Source organism: Cebus imitator, unplaced genomic scaffold (assembly GCF_001604975.1).
Source record: "Cebus imitator isolate Cc_AM_T3 unplaced genomic scaffold, Cebus_imitator-1.0 Scaffold43, whole genome shotgun sequence".
Lineage (NCBI taxonomy): Eukaryota > Metazoa > Chordata > Mammalia > Primates > Cebidae > Cebus > Cebus imitator.
Window position 1 is genome coordinate 5201485 of NW_016107358.1, and position 6258 is coordinate 5207742.

A 6258-nucleotide genomic window follows, 5' to 3' on the forward strand; every position below is an offset into this window, starting at 1 on the left:
CGCTAGTCTTCTTGCCCTTCCTTGCAGACACAAGGCATGCATCCCCTTCAAGGCCTTTGCACGTAGTATCTGCTCCACCAGGAGTGCTTTCCCAGATCTCTGCAGAGCTCACTGCCTCATCTCCTTCAGGTGTTTGCTCAGATGTCACCATCTTCGTGAGCTCTGATCAGACCACCGCATTTAAGATTATGACCTCTCCCTCCACACTCCCCAGCCCCTTGCCTGTTTCATCACTCTGCATAGCGCTTCTCTCCTAACACATTCATTTTCTTTCGTATTTGTCACTCTCATTAGTGTCCTCAGGTAGGACAATTTTCTCTCTCTTGTTCACTGATGGATTTTCAGAACCTAAAACAGTGTTTGGCACATACCAAACATTCAACACATAGCTATTGAGTGGATGAATGAATGAGTGGAAATAATTAGCCTGGCGATAAGAATGGACAAATTGAGAAAATGGAACAGAAACTGATCATTAATGGGCTCAACTATTTCTTTCTTTTCACGGAAGAAGGGGAAGAATGAAAAAGAAGAAAATCATGAGTCATTTTGAAAAATCCCTAAAAACATGAAGCTGTTTATTAAAAAAAATTATCAGGTGCTCACTATTGATCAAGTCCTCAAGATCACTGCGGAGGTATCCATTCATCGTGATGCTTTAAGCCCTGGAAAGACATCCTCTGTTCCTCCCGATTGTATCACGATTTTGGTTATTTTTCATTTCTTCTATGTTTTACATACAAACTTTCTATTTCCTTCTTTTTTTTGAGACAGGGTCTTGCTCGAATTACCTAGGCTGGAGGGTAGTGGCAGTATCATAGCTCACTGCAGCCTTTAATTCCTAAACTCAAATGATCCTCCCACCTCAGCCTCCTAAAGTGTTGAGATTACAGGCATGAGCCACCGTGCCTGGCTCAAATGTTCTCCGTTTACTTTGTTTTCATTTGTGGTGCTCAGATCAGAATCATTTCATATTAACAAAGATCTGATCATTACAATAAAAACGTAATTACTGTGAGATGTCTATATGCTTACTTCACTTTTATTAAGCCTGTTTCTTAAGCAACCCTGAGTGACTACCAGCAATGATCTACCCTGGCTTGTTAGGATATTCAGATTTTTTAAAAACATTCCTTGTCATGTGACAATTATGGATTTTTAAAATATTTTCCTGTTAGTGCAGTGTAGCATAAATATAATTTTCACTCTCCACAAACTTCAGTGCACAAAAAAACATGAGTTAAAAACATAAGAAAAGTCGCTCCACTTAATTTCTAACTTAAGCCCTTATTCCACTGGCGACAGGCACTAAAACTGAGTCAATGAGGGATAACTTCTCCCTGGGGCCGTATCTAAGATGGAGGGAGAGCTGCGTGCTGTCAGTGAATTGGAGGGGAGGGGCATCTGGTCTTCTGCCTTCACTGTCTATTCCTTGAGCCATTTATGGTCCTGCCATTGTCTCTGGTTGTGGTCCACATACTCCAAGTTCAACACATTTCCATCTTGAGGCGCCTCCTCGTTCCCTGGTTTCCTCAGCCCTTTTGCCCCCTCGAGGGAAGAGGGAGGGCATAAGACTGTGCTGCTTTCCCACCTCTCTCCCGGGAAGAGGCTCAGGGACCTGCCTCAAACCTCCTGCCATTTCACTTCTTTAGTTGCTACCCCATGCTGGCTAAGGTGACTTCTCCTTGAAGTTTCTCAATGCCCCAGACTTCTCTGAGGAATCCCAGTCTTCCCTGATCTCAGATCCGTATCTGGAATGTCTACCAGTTCCCCTCCCTCCGGAGCCGTCTTGGCTGTGGACACAGGGCAGGGTCTGGGGAACTCTCTTGCAGGCCCGCATCATCATCTGACTTTACTGCTCTCCTTGCCTAGTTGTCGACCCTAGCCAATGGAGTTGCGATTTAGTTTTCAGTGATACTCTTTCCAATCTATGGTTTATGTCATGAACTTTATGTGCATCAATAGGCTCAGCCTACTGAAACTCAAAAGTCCAGCCCTTAAAATCACATCTTTGCTATGCACGCCGAGTTATTTGTGTTAGGAGTCTCACCAATCCATTTTGAAACTCAAACCTGAGTATGATTGGGTGTTTTGTCTTTGCATTTTGATAATCCTAACAATCCAGGAGGTAGAGGGTGTCCTGCTTCAGTGAATGTTCAGCAGTGGGGGTAGAGAAGTACAAAGGCCATTAGTGAAAAGGAAGGATGGGAAACAAGTCCTCCCCAAATCACAGTGACTTAAAAATAATGATCCATAGGCCCCCAAACATCTGTATTAAAAAATTCTCATAAAAACATGTTGCATTTTCATCCTACTCCCTAAGGGGCAATTTGTTTCTTCAACTGCTGCCCCTCTTTGCATGGTCTGAAAATAATATTTATTTATGATTATTATTTGTTGTTTACTTTTTCCAGTTCGTGAAATAACCACAGGAAAGTTTTTCCTTTTCATCTGTGATTTTTTTTTAATATCAAAGAAGGCATGAAGATCACCTTAATCTTTGTCAAGAAAAATCTAGAAGTATCATAAGGACATAAAAACCGTAATAGGTAATCAACCATGCATTAAAAAAATTGACTAAGATTAAAAAATAAACAATTTTAGGTCCCTCCAAAGCAGAAAGAAAGCAGCACAGAAGTAAGCATATATTTCCATTGCTCTTTCTTTTGGAGCTGAGGATTTGATTTTCTGCTTACTGGTCATAAAACCACTAAATATGTAACTTCTGAGGCTGAAAGAAAAGAAGACTAAGTGTCCTTTTTATATTGTTCTTTGGATCTCTGATGACAGCCTAGAGAGTCACTGTGAAAGAAAGAGTCACGCTTAGCCCCTTGTTCCATTAAGCTGTCTGTTGGCTCAGAACCTCAGACTTGCCTGAGAACATGAGTTCTGGTTGAAGCCATGGCTCTCAAGATTTGCTGCCTGAGAAGAACAGACTTTCAAGATTTGCTGCCTGAGAAGAATACGCAGAAACCACCATAGCATATGCATTTCTGGAGGTGGGGTGGAGGCAGGGGACGCAGAATAGAAAGCTGTTCATTTCATTTTTCTCCCCTCCCCTCCCCTCCCCTCTCCTGCCCTGCCCTTCCCTTCTTTTTGAGATGGAGTCTTGCTCTGTTGCCTAGGCTGGAGTGCAGTGGTGTGATCTCGGCTCACTGAAATCTCTACCTCCTGGGTTTAAGCAATCTCCTACCTCAGCCTCCTGAGTAGCTGGGACTACAAGCGTCTGTCGCCACACCCAGCTAATTTTTGTATTTTTAGTACAGACGGGGTTTCACCATGTTGGCCAGGATGGTCTCGATCTCCTGACCTCGTGATCCACCCACCTTGGCTTCCCAAAGTGTTGGGATTACAGGTATGGGCCACCACGCCTGGGCAACTTTTTTGTATTTTTGGTAGAGACGGTGTTTCACTGTGTTAGTCAGGATGGCCCTGACCTTGTGAGCCACCTGCCCCAGCCTCCCAAAGTGCTGGGATTACAAGCATGAGCCACCATGCCTGGCTCCATTTTTCATGTATATACTTGCTCTGGAGATTTTAACACTTGTTAAGTTTAACCCATTCCTCTTTTAATGGGGTGGGTTTGAATCCTTCGCAACACTGTGTATGAGAAACAAACTATCAACATAGACACAATTCGCAAAAGTCAATGATTTTGCAGTAAAAGGTGCCATATTTATTTTATCTTATTTTTTATTTAGTAATGGTTAGGTGCCATGAAGTAGGCGGCAATGCCTTAACTAAATGCTTGTTGTCAGGCCCAAGAGCCTCTTCCATCCTTGTCAAGGGGAATGCCAACCTTCTCTCCTTTCTTTTTCTTTCTTTTTTTTTTTTTTTTTTTTTGAGACGGAGTTTCGCTCTTGTTACCCAGGCTGGAGTGCAATGGCACAATCTTGGCTCACTGCAACCTCCACCTCCTGGGTTTAAGCAATTCTCCTGCCTCAGCCTCCTGAGTAGCTGGGACTACAAGCATCTGTCGCCACCCCCAGCTAATTTTTGTATTTTTAGTAGAGACGGGGTTTCACCATGTTGGCCAGGATGGTCTCGATCTCCTGCCTCAGCCTCCCAAAATGCTGGGAATGTAGGCGTGAGCCTCTGCACCCGGCCCCTTCTCTCCTTTCATATAACACTTAAGCCACTTTTAAGTTTTTCTTTAGAGAAATCAGTTGTTAGGGATTCTCCAATCACTATCCTTTGTTCATGCCCAAAGCCTACTCTTGTATTCTGATAGTATGAATACGATCAGACATATTTTCCTCATTACCAAAAAAAGCTGAGAAAAGCATTGCTTTGGTTTAAATATTTTCAGAAACTGTGCAAATACTGGAGGAACAATTGATAGTAACAGTGAAAGCAAATAAAACTTGGTTTAAATATAGTTATCCCTTCTTCCCTTCTTTCTTTCTCTAATAATAGGGCATTTATTAGATGATACAAAGCAGGATCTGGTGTTTTCAGAGTGGGTAACATACACAAGTTGAATCTCCAGTTTCAATGTATAAATGTGTGGTCTCGAAGTATTCTTTATGAAGGCCTCAGCAGCTCAAGATAAGAGTTTACGTTTCCGAATTCGTGAAAGCAAACTTAAAAAAGAAAAAGACGCCAAAGTAAATATAAAAGCAAAAATGCAAGCTGCCTCTAGTTTCTCATTTGGAAGTTATATATTTGGTATTATAAGAAGACCAAAAAAGACACCTGAAGGGGGCTTATCTTCCATGCACAGGGACTTGTTTATGACGCCACCAGAGTTGCTCCGTCCCAGATGTCTGCAGTGTGGTCTGGACATCTGGTTTTAATAGTTTCCAGGCATACCAGTGAGAACATTATCACAAATGGGTTGAATATGATTTGCACAAGGAGTGGAGGTGGGGGGAAAAACAGACAGCTAATAAGGGTTCAATAGTTTGGATAGTTCTCAATTTTCATGAACAACTCTGGGAGTGTGATGCTGAGCTCAATATAATTCAAATGCATGGTGCTTTCTTAAAAGGGGCGCGTTGTAAAAACTCTCCATTCTGTACTTGTTACACAGAGAACACCCACTTTAAAATGCTTTTGTTTCTTGACAAAGCAAGATTACCAGCAGTGGGGTAGAGAGGTAGAAAAGGGGTGCTATTCTTTTCGTGTCCTTTACCCATGTGCGTGTCAGCTGACCCTCCGAATACCACTGTCGGCACCCTAAAAACAGCCCCTTCTTCAAATAAAAAGGTGAACAGATCCAGAGGGATATACGGGAGGAAAATGGCCTTGAGAGGGGCTCTGCCGACGTTGCAGGCTGACTATGCTGAGCTCTGTTCCAGGCATGGCCGGGGCATGTGGCCTTACAGGACACCCAAAGACTCTGCTATTGGTCATTTTCTTAGTTGGCAAGAAAGCACCAGGACCAGTAGAACCAGAGCCTACTGATGCCAAGCCTGATTTTTTTTTTTCCTCTGGACTCAAACTTAATTCTAGGCCAGAAGCAAATGCAGGAGGAAAGAGAAGAGAATCCACCAGAAAGAGGAGGAAGTCAAGAATGATTTTGGAATAGCACTGTGTTCTTCCTATCATTCTTATCATCTGTGTTAACAGTAAAGATTTTCAAAGTTGTCATTTTATAAGCATCCTAAAGAGTAGGGGTCCCCAACCCCTGGGTCAGAGGCCAGTACCAGTCTCTGGCCTGTGAGGAGCCGGGCCACACACAGGAGGTGGGCAGATGAGTGGAGCTTCATCTGTGTTACAGCCATTCCCCATCACTCTCTCTGCCGCCGGAGCTCTGCCTCCTGTCAGGTCAGCAGCGGCATTAGATTTTCAGAGGAATGTAAACCCTGTTGTGAACTGCACATGCCAGGGATCTGGGTTGTGCTCCTTATGAGAATCTAATGCCTGATGATCTGTCACTGTCTCCCATCACCCCCAGATGGAACCATCTAGTTGCAGGAACACAAGCTCATGGCTCCCACTGATTCTACACTATGGTGAGTTGTGTAATTATTTCATTATATATTATAATGTAATAATAATAGAAATAAAGTGCACAATAAATGTAATGCACTTGAATCATCCCAAAATCATCCCCTCAACCCTCTGTTTGTGGAAAAATCATCTTCCATGAAACCAGTTCCTGGTGCCAAAAAGGTTGGGAATCACTGCTCAAGAGGATAAAAGAAAAATAAAAATTTGGCACCTATAGCTTTCTCCCTATTGATTCATTAAAACTGTATCAAAATGTATTATTTTTCAATTTGTTATTCATTCATATGGTATCAAATTCAAAAG

The 6258-nt window shown here is 42.6% G+C and overlaps 1 non-coding gene across 1 annotated transcript; it reads right to left on the reverse strand.

The window, feature by feature from the left end:
• Positions 1–3695: 3695 nt before the first annotated feature.
• On the reverse strand, positions 3696–3821 carry LOC119470904. Its single transcript, XR_005199882.1, has one exon. It is a non-coding gene; the product is annotated as a U6atac minor spliceosomal RNA (small nuclear RNA).
• Positions 3822–6258: the final 2437 nt, after the last annotated feature.